At 44.5% G+C, this 20,175-nt stretch overlaps 1 protein-coding gene across 2 annotated transcripts in view; it reads left to right on the top strand.

Annotated features, from left to right (window-relative positions):
• The window catches only part of LOC119174807 (cubilin), a 277,061-nt gene that overhangs the window by 119,838 nt on the left and 137,048 nt on the right, over window positions 1–20,175 (top strand). The window contains exon 1 of one of the 2 annotated variants that reach the window (XM_075895088.1): window positions 9,883–10,085. The exons of the other annotated variant lie outside the window; for it this stretch is intronic. The gene's annotated coding sequence lies outside the window, so the exon portion shown is untranslated. Of the gene's footprint in view, window positions 1–9,882; window positions 10,086–20,175 lie in introns of those variants that run through there. 2 annotated transcript variants of the gene reach the window in all.

Below are 20,175 nucleotides of genomic sequence, written 5' to 3'. Positions count from 1 at the left end.
CTAGACTCCGTCACCAAGCCGCGTAGCCTTCTATGCGGGCTAAACATAACTCGATGACCCACTGCAACATGATTAGACATCAGCGCCCCTGAATAGGACGTTCAAGTATTTTAGTCCAGGCGCATTGGGAAGGAAGGGCGGAATACCGAAACGAATAAGATGCGCAGACCCGTCGATACGAAAGCATTCGGTACGCAAATGTGGTGCTGCCATCCAGCGGGAGCTTTGGGACCGGCGCGACAGCTCCCAGTTTGCGATTTCGGTTCGCGATGGCGCCACCACCAAAGGACACCACGAATTTCCCGACCTGTTTTACGAAATCGACGTTTTCCCTAAGGGACGCGAGAGGTCAGTCAAAGAAAGTGTAATTTCAGGGAATAAAGCGTAAATTTCTTATTGTTTCCTTTCTTCGTTTCGAGGCAGAGTCGTCGAAAAAGCAAAACAAACGAACGCCCCCATTTTCTATGAGTTAGAACTCGCTGATGTCAGCACAGGAATGCTCTCAAAACTTTCCAGGGCTCTGTCGCATATGATCGCATAAAAGCGTGGCCTGGAAACTTTTCCCCACACCTCTACATCACGCGGAATAATCGTGCATATCCCACTTTTTGGGAAGTATTCGGGTATGAATAACTGCATACAAACTATGCAAAATTTTTTATACTGATTATAATGAGCATTTACCTTCCTTGTCGCTTCGACATACATCACTCGTCGTTAAACATTCGTGTCCAGATTGACAGATGGAAATCCGCAGTCGTATTGAGAGGGCATTTGCATTTATGCAGGAAAGCTGGTTTTAAAAGTCTTTTTGTGAGACGGCCTGCGTCGTGAACCGCCTTGACACAGTTCCGAAACCAGGCTTTCCTGGTATTTTTTTTTATTCCAGACGATTTTTCCAGACGAGAGTGCGTTAGTGAAAAGTATGAACTTTCCCATTTTCTTTCAGTATGAGTTGCTGTTGCAAGCGCCACATAGTCAGTCAGACTCAACCGTGCTAAGTTCCACATATATATTCAGGTGTAATTTTCACCACTATTCTAATCAGCAGTTTGATTGTCGTACTGAATACTCTACTCCCCTCTTTTAACGTTGTTAAACTGAGATGCTCTGCTCTCATATTGAACATTTTTGCGAGCTCCGAACTTTGCGTGTTAAAAATCACAACGGGCGTCTACAAAGTGACACTGACCTGATATTAATAGAGTGGACATCTAAGAAAGCGAACCTCAATAGAGAAGATAACGTTCATGCGAAACATAAATAAACAAACCAAATATTTTATTGGTGCATGATTACTGATACTAAATTACATGCCGTGCATGACTGCGCATTTTTTCGGTAGAATATTTGCCTTAAAAAAGCTAGCGTGCTCGAGCCGCATTAGGCTCTCACACTGTTTTTTTTTTTCGTACTATCTGCAGAACTTCGTTTTTACTGGACGCCATTGATAGTTTGTTGAAGACTCTCGTACGGCGAAAGTTTTCGCTCAATTGCTCCGGACAAAACTTGGAATTATTAGCTGCAAAACACGTTTGCACGAGATGGAGCATGTTTGTGACGGGGGTAAAATAATAGTTTCGAAGTCTGCGTTCTTAGCTGAAGAGATTACATCTATAAAGGTTGTTAATGTGTACTCGCAGCAGCAGCGAAAACAATGAATGCGATAATCGGAACCATAATAAGGGCGTGCCTTTGTGCTTGCTAATATTCGATTGTTCCGTTTACTAAGACCATGAAATCTTGGTCACTGGTACAGTGGCACGAGCTTTGGGCAGTTAATAATTTGTGATTGTAACAACGACAAAAACAAGAGCGAACATTTCAATCGCTAGGTGGCTGTGCATGCGCCCGTGTGGTTGTGCTTTCTATTGTCTGGTTATTCCGTTTGCTAAGATCACTCACTAACTGTGGCAATGAATCGATTGGAATATAATAAACTGTTCAAGATTATTGATTTTCAACATCAACCGTAGAAATTAGTTTCCATCCATCCATCCACCCGTCCGTCCGTCCATCCGTCCGTCCGTCCATCCGTCCGTCCAGCCACCCGTCCGTCCGTCCGTCCGTCCGTCCATTTAGCCATCCATCCATCCATCCATCCATCCATCCATCCATCCATCCATCCATCCATCCATCCATCCATCCATCCATCCATCCATCCATCCATCCATCCATCCATCCATCCATCCATCCATCCATCCATCCATCCATCCATCCATCCATCCATCCATCCATCCATCCATCCATCCATCCATCCATCCATCCATCCATCCATCCATCCATCCATCCATCCATCCATCCATCCATCCATCCATCCATCCATCCATCCATCCATCCATCCATCCATCCATCCATCCATCCATCCATCCATCCATCCATCCATCCATCCATCCATCCATCCATCCATCCATCCATCCATCCATCCATCCATCCATCCATCCATCCATCCATCCATCCATCCATCCATCCATCCATCCATCCATCCATCCATCCATCCATCCATCCATCCATCCATCCATCCATCCATCCATCCATCCATCCATCCATCCATCCATCCATCCATCCATCCATCCATCCATCCATCCATCCATCCATCCATCCATCCATCCATCCATCCATCCATCCATCCATCCATCCATCCATCCATCCATCCATCCATCCATCCATCCATCCATCCATCCATCCATCCATCCATCCATCCATCCATCCATCCATCCATCCATCCATCCATCCATCCATCCATCCATCCATCCATCCATCCATCCATCCATCCATCCATCCATCCATCCATCCATCCATCCATCCATCCATCCATCCATCCATCCATCCATCCATCCATCCATCCATCGTCTCTTCCTAGGCAAACGTTTGTATGCTTAGCCACATGACAACACTGCACGACACAGAGCACGCTTGCAAGGAGAAAAAGACTGCTTGAAGTCTTGGTTACTCGTTTACAACAGCAGCCGCAGCAGCGACAACAACAACAGTAACAACAACACGTTGTTGCACGCATATTGCACACATTATGTAGGTGTGCATGTGTGGTTGGGCTTGTCGTATAGCTTGCTATTTGATAATTCCGTTTACTAAGGCCACTTACAAGGCGTAACAAAGAATCAATAAGAATATAATAACAAAATTTCGAAAGAATATTGATTCTCAAGATTGATTTTTATAGTTGATTTTAAGAACATTCGAGCAAAAGGCTTCAGAAATCCATCCATACCTGTAGTCGTTCCACTGACGAAATTTGGTATGCTTAGCCACTTGACATCAGCGCACGACACAGAGCACGCTTGCAAGAGAGAAATTGATGTCTTTGAAGTGGTTGAGAGGAATGAGGTCTGTGTGGATGTTATTATATGCTTACGACGACGACGACGACGACAACAGCGACAACAACGACAACAACAAAATAACGACTACTACTACTACTACTACTACTACTACTACTACTACTACTACTACTACTACAACGACCGTAACGGCAAAGAATCCAATCTCCATGTGGATGTGCATGTTTCCTGGTGTTTGTTCTCCCTATAATGTTATTATTCCACTTATGCGGTCCACTGAAAAAGCATGATACGGAATATAGAGCAAATAAAGTAGTTAAATTGTGTGGCAATGCTGCTTTTTGAACATGGATATTTATTTTTTAGAACACCTTGGCAAACTATTTAGTCTGTCCTTCCTTCCGTCCACAAACATTTCTCTCTCTCCTCTCTCTCCTCTCTCTCCTCTCTCTCATCTCTCCTTCTCTCCCCCTTCCTTCTTTCCTTCCTTCATTCAATCCTTTCTTTCTTTCTTTCTTTCTTTTTCTTTCTTTCTTTCAAAGAGGCTATAACACAATTTCCTACTAAGGAGACAATTCTGGACCTCTATTTCGTCAGCTTTTCATTTTATATTTCCTTCTTTCCTTTCCACCTAAAGACACTATCAATACATCCATACGAAGAATCAAGGCGGCTGGAAAAGATGTTCTTTGTGCCAGCAATATGTCCTGCGGGTTTTCATTATATATTTGTGTTGCAAGAAGACGCCATGTCAAACGAAAAGTGCGTATTCTGAGTCGCTAGTGAAGCGAAGGTTCCGCTCAGGCTTTTTATTACTCAGCGATCATCTTCATGTGTTTCAGACAGAATCTCTAGGGCTCCGAGCACTACTGAGTTCGTACTGAAGAGCTCGAATAAATTCAGCGGGTATTCTAGCTCCGTACGTCCACTCTAGCTACGTCGTAATCGGACCAGTGTCTTTGATGCTAGCTCTTCATAATGCACTCTGTAAAAGCAAACGTTGCCGGTTCGTCTGTGTATCTGATCTTCTTCACCGGCATATTTCATGGAGAACAGCTAATGGCTCACCACCAGGCTTAATGTACAAGCGCAGCAAAATATTTTTTTTATGAGTGGTAGAAAAAACGTGTGCGCATCAGTGCGTAATCCAAGTTGTATTTAGGAATTGTATATTACACTTAATATGCAACGAAAGAAGAAAGAATCATTTTTATATATTCCATTGACATTGTTCCAACGTTAACTACATATCAAGATTAATACTGAAACGCATTGTAATGCAAACTACGTGCAAATTTATTTATTGAGTGCACCAGCTCTTACATAATATGAAGCATTAGGAAACAGATATTATGATGAGTGGCAGAAAGAGCAAGCTACTCAAAAATTCCTTAAACTTTCAAAAAAATATATTCTGGCTTATAAAGTGCCTTACAAATATTGACGCGTGTCTACATGTGGACCAACAATATCCACGACAATTTCTTTTCAAAGAACGTTGTTGATATTAAGTTATTGTATACTATAAAATTTCATTTTTAAGAAACCCCAGGTGGTTGAAATTTCCGAAGCCCTCCACAAAGGCGTTTCTCATAATCATATGTTTGTTTAATAACGGCAATAAATCCTACATGTCAATCAATCAATCAATCAATCAATCAATCAATCAATCAATCAATCAATCAAGCAAGCAAGCAAGCAAGCGTGTCGAGTACACTTGCGATATTGAAATAAAAAGAAAGAACATGTTTCTCGAAGCTCCCAACAATTTTCAGCAACGTCATAATGTTACATGCTGGTGCAGTTTGCAAACTAAAGGTAAGCTGCATTCTAACAAAGCCATAACTGTGACGTAAGAAATTGTAAGATATTTTTTAAGGAATCGAAGTACTTAATAATGTTATGGGACTCATTATTGCTGGGATGATCGCACCTCAAGCTTTTTTTTATTAGCGATTGGCATTTGTTTTCTGTGAAGTAAACAGTCCAGACCTTTGACGCATGAATACCTTTGTCTCATTATGGCTGCTTGAAACCTTTGGAGAAAAAAAAAATGCTCTAAGACACTGAATGTTTTAGTGTGCACAGGCAGAAAAATAACAATGCCCTCTTCTGCAAGTGAACGTGAGCTTTAAAAATCTGCTAAGTGTTCAAATAAATCATTACATCGTTATTACTGCCCATGTGTGTGTATGTGTGTGTATGTGTGTGCTTGTGTGTGTGTGTATGTGTGTGTATGTGTGTATGCTTGTGTGTGTATGTGTTTGTGTGTATGTGTGTATGTGTGTGCTTGTGTGTTTGTTTGTGTGTGTGTATGTGTGTGCTTGTGTGTGTGTGTATGTGTGTGTATGTGTGTATGCTTGTGTGTGTATGTGTTTGTTTGTGTGTGTTTGTGCTTGTGTGTGTGTATGTGTGTTTGCGTGTATGTGTTTGTGCTTGTGTGTGTGTATGTGTGTTTGCGTGTATGTGTTTGTTTGTGTGTGTTTGTGCTTGTGTGTGTGTATGTGTGTTTGCGTGTATGTGTGTGTGTGCTCGTGTGTGTGTATGTATGTGTGTGTGTGCTCGTGTGTGTGTATGTATGTGTGTGTAGTGTGCTTGTGTGTGTTTGTATGCGTGTGTGTTTGTATGTGTCTGTGCATGTGTCTGTGCATGTGTCTGTGCATGTGCGTGTATGTGTCTGTGCATGTGTCTGTGCATGTGTGTATGTTTGTGTATGCGTGTGTTTGTGTATGCGTGTGTATGCGCGCGCGTGTGTGTGTATGTGTGTTTGCGTGTATGTGTGTGTGTGTGTGTGTATGCGTGTGCGTTTGTGTGTGTGTGTGTGTGTTTGTATGCGTGTGTGTTTGTATTTGTGCGTGTATGTGTCTGTGCATGTGTCTGTGCATGTGCGTGTGTGTGTCTGTGCATGTGTCTGTGCATGTGTGCATGTTTGTGTATGCGTGTGTTTGTGTATGCGTGTGTATGCGCGCGCGCGCGCGCGCGCGCGTGTGTGTGTGTGTGTGTGTGTGTGTGTGTGCGTGTGCGTGTGCGTGTGCGTGTGCGTGTGTGTGTGTGTGTGCGTGTGTGCGTGTGTGTGTGTGTGTGTAGTGGCACAGTGTTCGCGGCTCCATAGTAACGTTCGCCGAAAAGCTTTGAACCTTCGGTGGCGAGCGTTGTTGCATTAGACGTCCGTCTTCCGGAAAGCGAGCGTCTCGCGCACAGTAAGAAGCAAGCCTCCCGTTCGAACTCTTCGAGGGAGAGGAGGCTCTCAGGATTGAAAGAGAGAGAGAGGAATACGACTCGCCGCCGGCTTCGACGTGGCTTCGCCTGTTTTGACAGGTGCGAGGCAAGAGTGTTTACGTCTACGCCTTGCTTCATATCCTCTCCACCACTGGTTTCTCAGAGGTTGGGTGTGTTCTTCTTGAAAAACGCAACAAGAAGCGAAGACACGAAGTCCCGGGAAAGTGCGCGCATAAAAAGAAGTCCCCCTCTGTTGCTTCCACGTGTTAAAGTTTTTAAATCCATTTCGTTTCATCATTTAGTTCTTTTTTTTCTCCTCTATTTCTTTTTCGCCGTGCTTGCCTCGTTGCATTTCGTGGTTGGTTATCGTCTGAACCGCGCCGACAGGCGCAGGCGGCTGGAATGTTCCAAAATCGTTCCCATCTTCATTGGTGCGCTGTGTAAGCCTGGTGCGGCAGTCACAACGGCGGAGCCTCTCACTAGTTTATAGCTTGGCGCTCAAGGTTGGTTCTTCGCTGACGCGTTCGTTTCGCTGACTCACCACAGCAATTACACCGCATGGAAGGTCTCAGCCGTTGGCCAGCTGCTGCTCAACCGCTAAAGATTTCTGTTACCACAACGCTTCCGTGGGTGGTAGTGCCTAAATCCTGCCTAAAAACCGAAGACTTCGATTAAAGCATGAAGAACAATACTTCTGAAGAGATCAGAACAGTATATTTCAGTGCTGGTGTTTATTCCAGTGAAAAAAAAAACAATATGCTCGTGCAACGTGCCGTGATTGGTTACTTCTTGCACGTGCTACGTATGCTATTATTAAGATCTTAGCTAGTTGGAATGTATTTCGCAGAGCATATTGGCGGCAACCTATTTGGTGTTGTATATTCTAATGGGCTCGTATGACTTCCTCGTGAACTCTTCAGTTGTTGTCTGATCAATCACTGTAAAAAGACAGATGCCACAATTATTTACCGTCATTTCCTGCCTAAATGCGTGTTTAATTATTAAAATCACTAGGTATGGCGATTTGGGAGCAACATATGTAACTGAGGCGGTCGAGAAAAAGAAGAAATACAAGAAAGGTAGGGAAGTTAACTAGGCTAGAAATGAATACCGGGTATTACGGGATGGTTCATAGTGCTCAGCATAGCATTGGGAACGTGAACTCATGTACTTATGAGTCCGCTATAGTGAGCTAAAGAGGCTTAAGACGGGAAAGAAGGAAACGCGCAGATGAGTGCCATCTTACATCAAAGTTACGCATCAACTCGCCAAGGAAAATCTTCTAGACCACAGTGTCGCATCGAGTCGTCGCTAGATTTATAGCTAAGATGCCTCTCCAAACTGAAGCATAGAACGCACTTGTGATGTGGCTCGCTATCGGAGCTACGCGTGAATACTGACCTACTTAGATCATAAGACGCACTAAAGGCGCTAAATGGATAAGGAAAACGCAAGACAACGATAAGGTTGGTTTGTGAATACAGGCATTAGTCTAGAATAGCCAAGTCTGCTGCGTTGCAAATGCTCTGCTTCGTGCGTTAAACCCTACATGTCAATCAATCAATCAATCAATCAATCAATCAATCAATCAATCGTGCCGAGTACACTTGCGATATTAAAATAAAAAGAAAGGACATGTTTCTCGAAGCCCCCAACAATTTTCAGCTACGTCATAATGTTACATGCTGGTGCAGTTTCGGTCACCGTAGTTTCAACTACGGTGACCGAATGTGCGAATCGTGGTACTGCCGCTCCAATTTCTTCGAACAACTTACGAACCCACTCAGTCCACGTTCTCCGCGGCCTCCGGCCGACATTCCTGCCAGCCGGGCCGGCTGCGCGCGCGTGCTCGCCATTCGGGCGCACTTGCGCGTGCGCGCCGACAGGGCGCGCCACCTGCCAGAAGGCGCGAGCGCACACCTAGGAAGAGGGAGACTGCCAGCCGGGGCTTCGTCTTTTCGGCGGCGCTAGCGACACCAGTTGCCCACGGCGCCGAGCACCGAGGAGACAGTGCTGCTGTTGCTGCTTCCTGCTGCTGCTTGCCTTGGCACCCTCCACGACCCGAAGACGTTTCAGCTCTCGCTCGATCGCTTCTTCGTCCGCGTCGCTCCCGCCTCCCCCAATCACCGCACCGACTGCGCCGCTGCAAAGTCGAGGAGAAAGAAGCTCGCGTTCTGTCATCGTGCAGTAACGAACCTGCAAAGCGGGCGCTCGACGACGGGCGACCGTGTTCCTGCGCCACGTACTGAACCTCCGAAGTGTCTTCGAACTAACGCGTTTCCCCGGTCTCTTGTAACAGTCGGCTGACTGAGTCATACTGCTTCAACAGCATCGTCAAAAGTTTTCTTCCCAGAGGAATAAGTGACGCTGGAAGTGGATCAGAGTTCATCGAACAACGAACATAGTGAACGTGCCTTCCTTATCGATTAAGAGGTGGAGAAAACTAATAAGCAAAGAGATAACTACTGAGCGGTTTCTACGCTTCGCCGAACAACCATCTGCGAGCACCAGCTGATTCGTCTTTAGTAACAATTCCCCCCACGAAACCGTGCATCTTGGCAACCGAAGTCAGCTTCGACCAACTCCCTCGAAGTCTGACTCACTAGAGTATTTCCCCTCTTGCATCGCAATTCCACAAATCGATTGCATCACTGCAATTCAGTCTGGCTCTTTGACTCCTAAGTTAGACACCAAATAGAAGAGAAGACGCAAGTGGGAGCGTTTTGTTTGAAGACGCGCAAGAGCCGATGTTCAGGCGCAACCGCTGAAATCAGCTTTCACATCCCCTTCCTTCTTTCGCCGAGTGCGATCGGTGAAGTGTTTTCTTTCCCACTCAAGGGCGAAGCTCACAAACACCCGCCGTTTCGATGATGCTTCTTGTCGCCGTCGGTTTCGTGCTCATCCTCCTCGTAGTCTTCCTCATAGTCATCATCGCCTACACGCAGAGTTCTGTGCTCATGGTAGTCTGAACTTGCCTACCACGGCGTCGATATGTTCTCGGACAGCGGGCGTCGGGGATTGCAGTGGCCCGGGGAAATCTTTCCTCGCCACGCAGTTGGTGATACGGTATCGTGCCCAGAGAAGCTTTTGCTACTGCGTAAGAGCACCGGAAACTCGGCGCCGACGAAGGATGCAAGCTCACCGTCGAGATTTAGGCGAATCTCCACGATGTCACCGCTCCTTAGAGGCGCAAGGACGTGAGTGTTAGGAACGCGAAAATGAACCGAATCGACGACGGCAGAAGACGGTGACCGAGTGGTACTCGTCTCTGGTGGAAAGTGTCAATTCGCATCGATGAAAAAAAGCTAGCGTCGTTAATATATGTCTGCATATTTGTTATCGTACTTAATGTGAGTGGTCGTAGAGTCGTAGACAAAGTGGTGTGTTTAGAAGGCATATCGTCGTAGAAGCATCTCTGTGCGTCGTCTGTGTGTGTTCGCGTCTCTCGGCATTGTCGTGTCGTTTTGCTATACGTGTTTATACGAGTGACCTGCAAGTGCGCGTCGTTACACTCGTCATGGCCATCGCCATCATCGTCACCACCACTGGCAACGAATGCATCAGGTACGTTGAACGTCCCATCGTGTCACAATCTAATGGAATCACAGTAGGCGTTAGAGACTGCTTTCAAGACTGGCTCAGTCACGTGAGACGGGCTCGCTTGTCTGAACAAAGAAACTAAAGTATTGTGTGTGTGTATGTGTGTGTGTGTGAAAGTACTGAAGGAAATAAATGAAAGATAATATGACGTCATACACCTATGCTACAGCTCTTTTCTTTGAAGCAAAATCAAGTTTTTTGCTGAGAACATCAAAGCCTCGTGGAAGTCAAAAAGTTGTCGGATCATTTTGTTACCAGACACTCAGGCCATAGTATTCATGCGTTTTGTTCATTTTGAAGTGTTGAGCCAGCCAATGCTTTGAAGAGATGACCACTTGCGAGAGTCCGACAAAAGCAATATTCTCTGAAATGCGTCACAACGTACAATGGCACTCAACAGGCTACTCATACACCGTCTTAATGGGAAGGTATACATGCGCATAAATTTAATGTGCTTTGCACTTCAATTCAGCTACGAATCGGTCTAACTTGCCATTCCTTGTAACTCTGTCAGTGAACAGAGATCGGTATTTACCGGTTGCTGTCGTCAAACGAAAACTCCTTTATTTACACAGTCGATCGTTTTGACGTAACCTACTTTAAATTTGCGAAAGCCAATCGGTGTTTATCATGATTCCGAGTCACCAACGTTTACCCGAATGACCATCTCTTTGCCCACAGGATGTTTTTGTTTTGTTTTCGAGAAAGTGCTGGTATTTCGCCTCTAAACACGAAGGAAGTAGATAAGAACAGCTACAGCTCTACAGTTGCAGTAGCTTACGGCGTAAATTTACTGATAGCACCTCCCCAACACTAAATTCTAGTGACACGATAAGAGGTCCTGATTGAAACGACGCCAGGATACAAAAGAGGAGAAGCTAACAACATTTTCCGCTACTTCTGCCTGCTAGTTCGCCCTGCAAGATCGTGAAATTTGTTGCAACTATACTTCACACCTTTACCCGTAATGTGCGTGCATGGTTATCAATCGTGAATGTTTTGGGGAACCCTAGTTTGTGGTGGAGATGGTAGTGCGTGATGGTAGTGGTAGTGATAGTAGGTGGTAGTGATGAGACTCTTCGAAGTGAGAGGGAAAAAAAAGGGGGGGCTGCCCTAATTAACGGCAAATTCAGCCTGAAATGGCTGCCTTTTGCTTCTCCCTATCAAATAACCGTCAAATTAACCTCTTATGGCACGCATTACGATTCACTGTCCACTAATGCGTCGAGTTCACGCAACTTAATTACAAAGTACTCAATATTATAGTCCAAGAAAGAAAATTCAGTAAGGTGTTTTGTGCACGTTTCAACAATTAATTTTTATTAGCATGTAATTAAACACTTTATCAACTTGCAGTCAGTAATGTTTCGTTTTCACAACAAAAGGGTAGGCTTCAAACGTGTGTGCAATTGATTTTTCGTTGCAATCATTTCGAGAGAAGAAAAGTAATACATTTGACGTTGGTTCGTGAACGCTGCATGTCGAACGACCAGTCGAACATCATAGTGCATTCACCAAAGTGGTCGACTACAATCATACGCAACGTACTGAAGCTACGTCTAGTCATATTGACGATGCAGAAGCTTCAATTCTTCTAATTAACAATCTATCTCGTTTTATTTCAGCCACAAATTGCATACGCAAACGTAGCCACAGCCGCTGAAAGGTTCAAGAGCCACACCGATTCGATCTGAACAGCTTGTCAAAGTTTTTTTTTTATCTGTAGCTACATTCAAATCATCTCTAGCTGCGTTTGCTTTTCACATATGCAAGCCTAGAAATATCACACTGGCTTGCATATGTCGTAGAAAACTGCAACGAAAGTTTTGCAATCTTCTCGTGAAAAGGGAAGGCATAGGTCAGCTCCGTTGCAACGCAGGAATGCAATGCAAAGAGGCATGCAAAAACTTGAAGGGACTGCTTTCATCCGTCGACAGAGTGTATCTCTATGAAACACGTTTTGTGTTCTATGAAACACGGTTTTGTGTTGCTTTTTCCGAAGATCGATCTCGCGGACTCACGAAAATCACTCGCGAGACTGCATCAGTTCAAGAACTATTATTTGAGAAGCACAGATTTGTGTCTTCATCTTGTCACAAATGCTCATAAACGCCAAAGTTTTGTCAACTAAGAAAGTAAGGCACAAAAACCATTCTGAAATATTTCAGCACATCAAAAGTTTGAATATATACGAACTTGTTTTCATAGCAGTACCAGTTTAAGTTTTGCGGTTTCCCATTAAGTCGATCAGCTACGTAAACAAGCTACGCGATTCAAGAAACCCGGGCAACAAAGATTGTTAAAACTAATTTCGTAAAATAAATGTCACAATGAAGCTCTGTACTAACTTCGGCGAAAAAAAATTAACATATTATCCTGCCTTCATAAGAGCGATGACACTTTGCGCTTGGTCAATTACGTGTGATGATCAGGTTTGCTGAGTAAAGCTGAATGAACGAAATTCTCATGCGCTCCTGTAATGACCCACCACGTTAATGGTACCTCTATTGCTCTCCGCTGTACTTATATACATATTACTGTTAACTTAATTCTACTATCGCATAAAAAACGAAATGTCTTTAGCTTGCGGATGCTATGAGCTAATGGCATAGTCTCCGACAAAGCCTCCTTCAGCACTAATTTAGACAGCAAAGGCCTCTTGTTTGGTCATAACGTGCACCTGTTGCACTTCAATGTAGCGCTGATTCTTTCCCTGCTACATTGGTTGTACTAACCGCCTTCAGTTAAAGGACAATAATTATCACGCTACTAGAATAACCACTCGACCACTGTGCAACTAACTAAACATAGGCTGCTTATCTCAAACACTTTCTCTTTAATTTAGGGTCAAATGATCTGAAGGACAAAATGAAAAAAAAATACAAGAAAGATAGAATAAATAAACTTTATCTTATTGGCCCATTGTTTTTTGTGCTTTTTTCAGTAATTAAAGCGTACAAAGAAACTCCATCCCACAGCCTTTAGAAAGATATTTTTTGGCGCCAAGCTACCCCAATGGTGTGCACAAGAAGTCAATCGATCGATAGTCCGCTTACACTATTGCGTGACCTCCATCTCGAACATCTTTAGGGCTCGAAATTTACAAAACTGCCACTGCGTTTTTTAGATATGGTAGTTCAGCTTGTTTGAACTCTCTTAATTTCCCCCACCACTTTCGATTACACCTAACGTGCACCACTTTGGAGTAAAGAACCACCTTCAGCAATTTTGTTTCGATTGAAATGTTTTGTGATGATTCGAGCAGCAGCACTCGTGAAGCGGCTTATCAAAAGAACAATACATCTGACGAGCTAGTCCCTAACTGCAATCTTCATTAATCTTCTGGCCCAAGAACGAATGCAAACGCAGAGCATCGCAAAAAGCATACCTTCCACAAAAAAAATTAAAACATAAGTGAAATCGGAGACTTCGCGTGGCGTTCTATGAAAAACTCGTCTTGTTCTGAAGCTTGCAGTGCCAGTGTTTTGTCCTTTCGTTCGAGATTTTTCGCTTTCTGAACAGAGAGGTTGTTTATTCGTGAGGAAGCCCGTAGCCGAACGATTGATGGCCTGAGCGCGTAATGGGAGTAGCCGTATAATAAACGTTTCCCTGCGCGTGTCCAGATTCGCACAGGCGCGAGAACTCTTCAATCCTCTCGCGTAATTTGACGAATATGCATCCTGAAGACGTGCGCGTAAATGTTTGTCGTCATTTGCTGCTTTGGAAAGCTCTTAAACGCACGTTTCTTTTTTTCTTTTTAAAAGGGCGTTCATCACTTACTTTTCGCGTACAAGGTTAGTAAAAAGAACAAATGAAAAAAATATTGGGGAGATCACCAAGAAAGAGAGCAGTAATGGTATGATCCGCCGACGTTTCTAAGACATCAGTGCCAAACGTGAATTAGGAAAGAAAAAGGAGCATATTTACCTAGAACGCGCTAAAAAGAATGATATATGATTAGAGAAAACGGGCAATTATGCAGTAGTGGTCATTAATTTGGCGTCCTGCGGCCTCTCGCTGATGAGGGTGCGGCTACGAGCAGCGAATGACTGCGCGTCCGTGGATGGTCGGCAACCGTGGTACGCGGAAACCGCAAGAGTTCGTTGCAGCTAAAGTTGCTTGACAAAGAGAAAGTTTATGAGAACTTCGCTTGGAACGCACATCAGCATTGTCGCTCGTTGCCACCGTTCGTCGATATTGAGGAGATTGCGACAATGACCAGCTGAAGTTGTGGCACGAGAATGACGTGATCAGTGAATAGCAGAAGAGAAGCAGTGTTGTTTTCTGCCGGAGGATCCAGCCTGGGCCTCATCGATTTCTCACTCTTTATATCTTTATGGCTCTGTCTGCCCTTTCTTTCGCACTCTCTACTTATCTTTCCCTCCTCTTTCGTCTGTTACATTTCTCATAGTCACATTGTGGCTATAACCCTGTCATGACATGCATGACAAGGTTATCGTGTTATGACCCGTCATGTATAATTTCCTCGTGTTCTTATCATATGACGTCAACGTCGATATACATGAATTTCACCAAACGGCCGCTGTAGCTCCTTGACCATGCCACGTATGTCATGACATGCATTAAATGCGTTTCATAATTTTCACCTAATGAGTAATTCCAAGTTCTATTTCATGTCAGGTCAATTTTGGTATTCGTCAACCTAATCAATCGTCCGTGAGAGTGCGAGGACCTACGCAGCCAGGGAGGTAGACAGACTGATATATATTATCTAAATGCCTTTATTTTGCAATAAAATGCCTACTGTGTCATAATTAGTGCGTTTTCTGCATCATATGGCAATTCTTGTCGCCAAAAACGATGAACTGAGTCGAATGACCGCGCATTTCGTTGAACGATATCCGTATCTGCATGACAGGCAATGTCAGTAAATGGGAATGTTTGAACCAATGTGGCGTCCACAAAATCACTGTCTCCGCCCTGTTCCGAAGCAGCACACCGAGGCATTCTAATCTGGAGGCCAATAAAAGCATTCGATTATAATTTAAGTGGTCGACCATACGCTTTAAAACATGTGCGCAAAAAATTTCGCCAGCCGATTTTTGAACGCGCAAGGATTCAGTCACCTATAATCGCGACCCCCTTAAACATTCGAACCCAAGTCCCTGCACCTTGAAAAAAAAAAAAACACTGAACAAGTTCCTGCACTTTGGAAAAAAAAACAAAAAAAAAAACACTGAACTGCGTGCAGTTTGCTCGTGGTCTTCACCTACTGGCCCTCCTCATCATGAACTAACTCCGCACTACCGTGTTTTTTAGCACGTCGGTTTCTTTACCAACGTCATAAAGACAGTTTTTTTCGTGAACTAAAAAATGACAGAAATACTCCTCGCTCGTTCGCTCGCTTGCTCAAGCATAATAAACACTTTTTAATGCGGCCTTTCATTTTTTTTTTTGTTCCTGCAAGCCGCCGTCGTGTTTACGAAGGGCGGCTAAAGATCGCCTTGCGCGCGTACATGCGCCTCACTTCGATCAATACGGTGCAGCGTTGTGGAGGCTACGCCACTTTGAAATCGACGAGAGCTTTCGAAGCGTATATTCGAAAACTACATCCGGCTCTCGTTCGTGTGCGTCATTTGCGTGTGTACGTTCAGTACCACGTTGCAGGTCGAAGACAAAGAAGAGCGAAGCTAACGCGTCCCAAGTGCGGGGACTTTCAAAGTGAAACTTGACATTGAAAAAAAAAAAATCTTGGCTGTCATTGCCGAGAAGTGGCGATCCCGTATCCAGCCGTGCGTTGCAGCAACTACCTTCGTGGCACTGTCTGCATATATTTCCGCAGCAGCAACGCTCAGTTTTGCCGGGCCGGACCGTAGTTGTTTACGCTGCCGTAGCGTGCCGTGGCAGTGTTTGCTTAAGTTCGTTGTCTGACATGTTTATCCAAAGTCGACGGTGGCGCCGCTTGGAGAATAATATTATCCGTCACTTAGTCCACGTTATGAAACAAGAACCTCGGTCGGTTAGTTTTAATATCGAGCGCGGTTTGACGCTTTTTTTTCTTTTTTCTTCCCTGTCCACCGATGTCCAACGCTTTGCTGCGGTTTAATCGATTCAAAAACACGTTATACGGCCCCCGCGCCTCACGCAGGCACTGCATCACCCGCATCTGTGGAAAGCGTCTTCATCAATTCTTCAGTGACATCGCGACGGCAGTCACGTGACGTAATACAAGTTGACGTCGAGAATGGGTTGAAGTTTGTTGAATAGCCCGTTGACAAGCAAGTGGTGGTAAGGTTGAGAATCAATCAATCAAACAACCATGCAACCAATAAATCAGCCAGCCAATCACTTTTTACTTTCCTTTGTAACATTACAACACGTACAGAAAGAAAGAAAGAAATATAGAAAAAAAAGAAAAAAAGAAGGAAAGAAAGAAAGAAAGAAACAAAGAAAGAAAGAAAGAAAGAAACAAGGAAAGAAAGAAAGAAAGAAAGAAAGAAAGAAAGAAAGAAAGAAAGAAAGAAAGAAAGAAAGAAAGAAAGAAAGAAAGAAAGAAAGAAAGAAAGAAAGAAAGAAAGTGGGCAACAGCGAGAACGCAAACGCACATCGTTATAGCCTAGTCTTGTAGAACGGCGCATAATGGATACCACTGCTTAGCTTTCCCTCGTTTGTTCTAGATATAGCACCACAGTACTGTTCATTGCAGGCGCAAACAAACGAGTAGCAGCACTGGCACGCAAAATCAAACTAAACATGCGGTGATATATTGCCGGCGTGACACGTTCGCGCGATCACACGCAATCGCAATGAAACAGCCCTGCGAGTAAGTAGCATTCATGAGGGCAACGGTGACAGGTAGACAACGTCCGATCCCGTTATTCAGGCGCAAGAACATTTCAAGCGCATACAAAGAAAGTTCTGAGTTTAACGTTCCTTCAGTGCTTTTGACAAAGGACCAAGCTATTTAGCGATTAGTATTTCATATTCTACAAGAGGGAAAAAGTGCCTGCATTAGAGCAACACATGACCGCTGCCACCCTTCGATCACGTTGAAGACTTCCAGCAAGGTGGTAACCACATCTCGAAGCTTCTTAAATGGTCACTGAAGTCAAATAATTTATGTCAGAGTGAAAGCTCAATGTACGACAGTGCCTAAAATGACAATATTGTCAACAGCAGAACCTTACTTGCCGAGAAATTAAGGGAAATGCACGAGAACCCATGCGCCACGAGCAGGACATCCGCAAAATGATCCCGATGACGTCAGGTTACTGACTTCGATAATTCCCTACTAATCGAAGTGGCTGCACTAAATAAAGAACGTTCCGTGCATTAAGAAACGTAATAAAACGCTGCTTGTTCGTTTCAGATTGATTCATCGAAAAAAAGAACCACCGGACGTTACTGTGGGGAATAACGCGAATAGTTAAAAAGTTCAATTTTTGCCTGGGTAAACTAAACCGGTCGTGCCATCTAGTGGCAGCCAATTGAACCAAGCACGTTTGCTATCTCGAAGGCCATGGTAGGAACTTTGTTTATTGGCCGTTGTTTCCGCTGTGGCTCCCGCTACTTTCGCTCTGCAGCTACTAGTGTCGGCGGCTGCGCGGTGAAGCCGGGCAACGTTGTGCATGGCAGCAGTGGCGTGACAGTTTCTACTTTAAGGCGGGTAAATTGAAGTGTGCTAACGCAACGTGGAAAACTAAAACGTGATTTTATTTTAAGATAAGCACTTCCTTGGCACAAAAGTAGCACTAGGAGGTTTCCGAACGAGAGTGCCTAAATCATAACTCTTAGTATGACAATACATGCACAGCAGCATGTCGACTTCATTCTTGATAGAATTTGTAACGGGTTTGTGCGAACCGTCGGCAAATTTCGCCACCTGTCTTTTCAATTACATTTTATGATGCAGTAGTCATAATGACATAGAAAAAACATAACAATAAAAATCTAAAGAGCACGCCCACACACACGCACACACGAAGGTGCTATGACGAACACGCAGCGTCAGCTGGCTTGCATTAGTGAGCGATATAATGTGTGTGAGAAGGCTTTTGGTACGATTCTTACATGTTCACAAAAACGAGACCAGAAATATTAAAGAAAACAATAAGATAGACAGCAAAAGTCTCAGTCATATCTTTTTGGATTTTTCCGCCATAAATAAAGAGAATATTAGCGAATGAATATGTCTAACACTTGCGGCCACTTGTGTGAGACATGCACGCAGCGCACGGATCCCGGTAAAATCTAAATTGACACGTGAAGCTACAACAGAGATATACATGAAAATCATCTAGATTCATGTGCAGCAATTGACATGATTAGCTTCAACACGTAAGCGCCCGCTTAATGGTACGTGCTATCAGCGACTGCCAGCCACACCAAAGCTCTGTTCATGCGCTGTTCTTCAACGTCAAAACTATTTCACCATAACGTGTTCCGATCACACCTTTATCAAAAGCACTCAGTCATGACGCAAGAGGCGTGATAGAAAAATAACCACGCCGAAAAAGAACTGCGAATGTACGAAGATTTGTGTGCCCGATGGTGGGCGCCCTTCACAGCAGCGTGCGGCGCACTCTCCACCGTTCACGCTAAACGTGATCACCACTCTACACATATGGTCCATTCATTTGCTATCTTACACGAGAGGCAAGATCAATAAGAATAGAGAATGAATTGGTACGCGAAAAATATTCGATGTGCGCGCTAGATGCGGCACACATTGCCTCCAGCACAAACAGTCAATGAAGCAGGGGACAAGCCGAACTGCTGACTCTACTTCGTCAGCCACGAATCCTTCTGCCACGAAAAAGGGCTGCCAGCTTCTCCGATTGATTTTGCTTCCCGCACAACAATATACCTGCACATACTTCCCCCTCTTTCTCTGTTCTGGACGTGGCGGTGATGGCGTTACACCGGCCGTAAGCCATTCATTCCGGTAGACATCTCCGTTGGGAGCACCGCGGGGACGTTCATGCCAAAGCAGCCTCAGCGGCGGCGTTAGCTCAGCCAACTGAGACCGTCGCTCGAGACGGACAAGAGGCTTTGTGACCGTTTTTCCATCGATCAACAATATTGCAGTCTCGTCAAAGGGCTGTCCACTGAGGCCGCAGGGTGTGGTCTGTCTGACATTAGAAGCGTGCGCCACTCCCGCACGCTTGCAGTGACAGTGTCTGCCTGCTAACCAGACGCCGAGCTCGCAGATATGCAGCGTGACCTCGAGGAAGACAGGACCGAAAGAGAGATAATATAATCATTGAAAGGCAAGCAGATGAATCACAACTGCAGCATCCTGTTTGCTACCCTACCTTAAGACGAAATTGAAAGGGAAAGAAGGAAGAAAAATATTAGAAGACCCTTAAGCTTTGCCTTTGAAAGTACGCACTAGGAACGGCATATCGCGTTAGATAAGGTTTCATTCACTGAGTGTTCCAAGTATGCACTAAGAATGGCATATCGCGATAGCGATATGCCGTTCCTAGTGCATACTTCGAACACTCAGTGAATGAAACCTTATCTAACTTGCTGTGAACACACTACGTTGTCTCAAGGGAATAGGCGCAGTACAGAGTATGCTTTTTGTAGTGGATGACCGGCTTCAAACAAGGAAATCATTTTGATAAGCACAAATTCTGACGCCCGCTGGCAATGGGCGCTTGTACCACGCATTATTACTGCAGTATTTCATGTTGTATTGGGATGCATGTATGCAGGACGCACGTGTTTGTGAACATGAAAGTTAATTTCACTGAATTTCCAAGTAGAGGAAGTTATTTTCACTGTATTCTTAAACAGATGCATGGCTGGGCAATGCTGTCTATAAGTATTCCAGACACAGTACCACACATCCACGCGTCTGCTTGTAAATATAGTGAAAACTCTATAAAGGTCTGTCATCCATGCTTTCGAATGCGAATGCATTCCTAAGTCGGGCTATGTCAGGCGTCCAACGGCATCCGCGGGCCGGTAGGTGTTCGATTCGATTTCCACTCAACAGACAGACAGACAGACAGACAGACAGACAGACAGACAGACAGACAGACAGACAGACAGACAGACAGACAGACAGACAGACAGACAGACAGAC

Source organism: Rhipicephalus microplus, chromosome 5, assembly GCF_043290135.1.
Source record: "Rhipicephalus microplus isolate Deutch F79 chromosome 5, USDA_Rmic, whole genome shotgun sequence".
NCBI classification, from domain to species: domain Eukaryota; kingdom Metazoa; phylum Arthropoda; class Arachnida; order Ixodida; family Ixodidae; genus Rhipicephalus; species Rhipicephalus microplus.
Note: the sequence above shows the minus strand (reverse complement) of the source record. Positions and strands in the feature narration are given on the sequence as shown.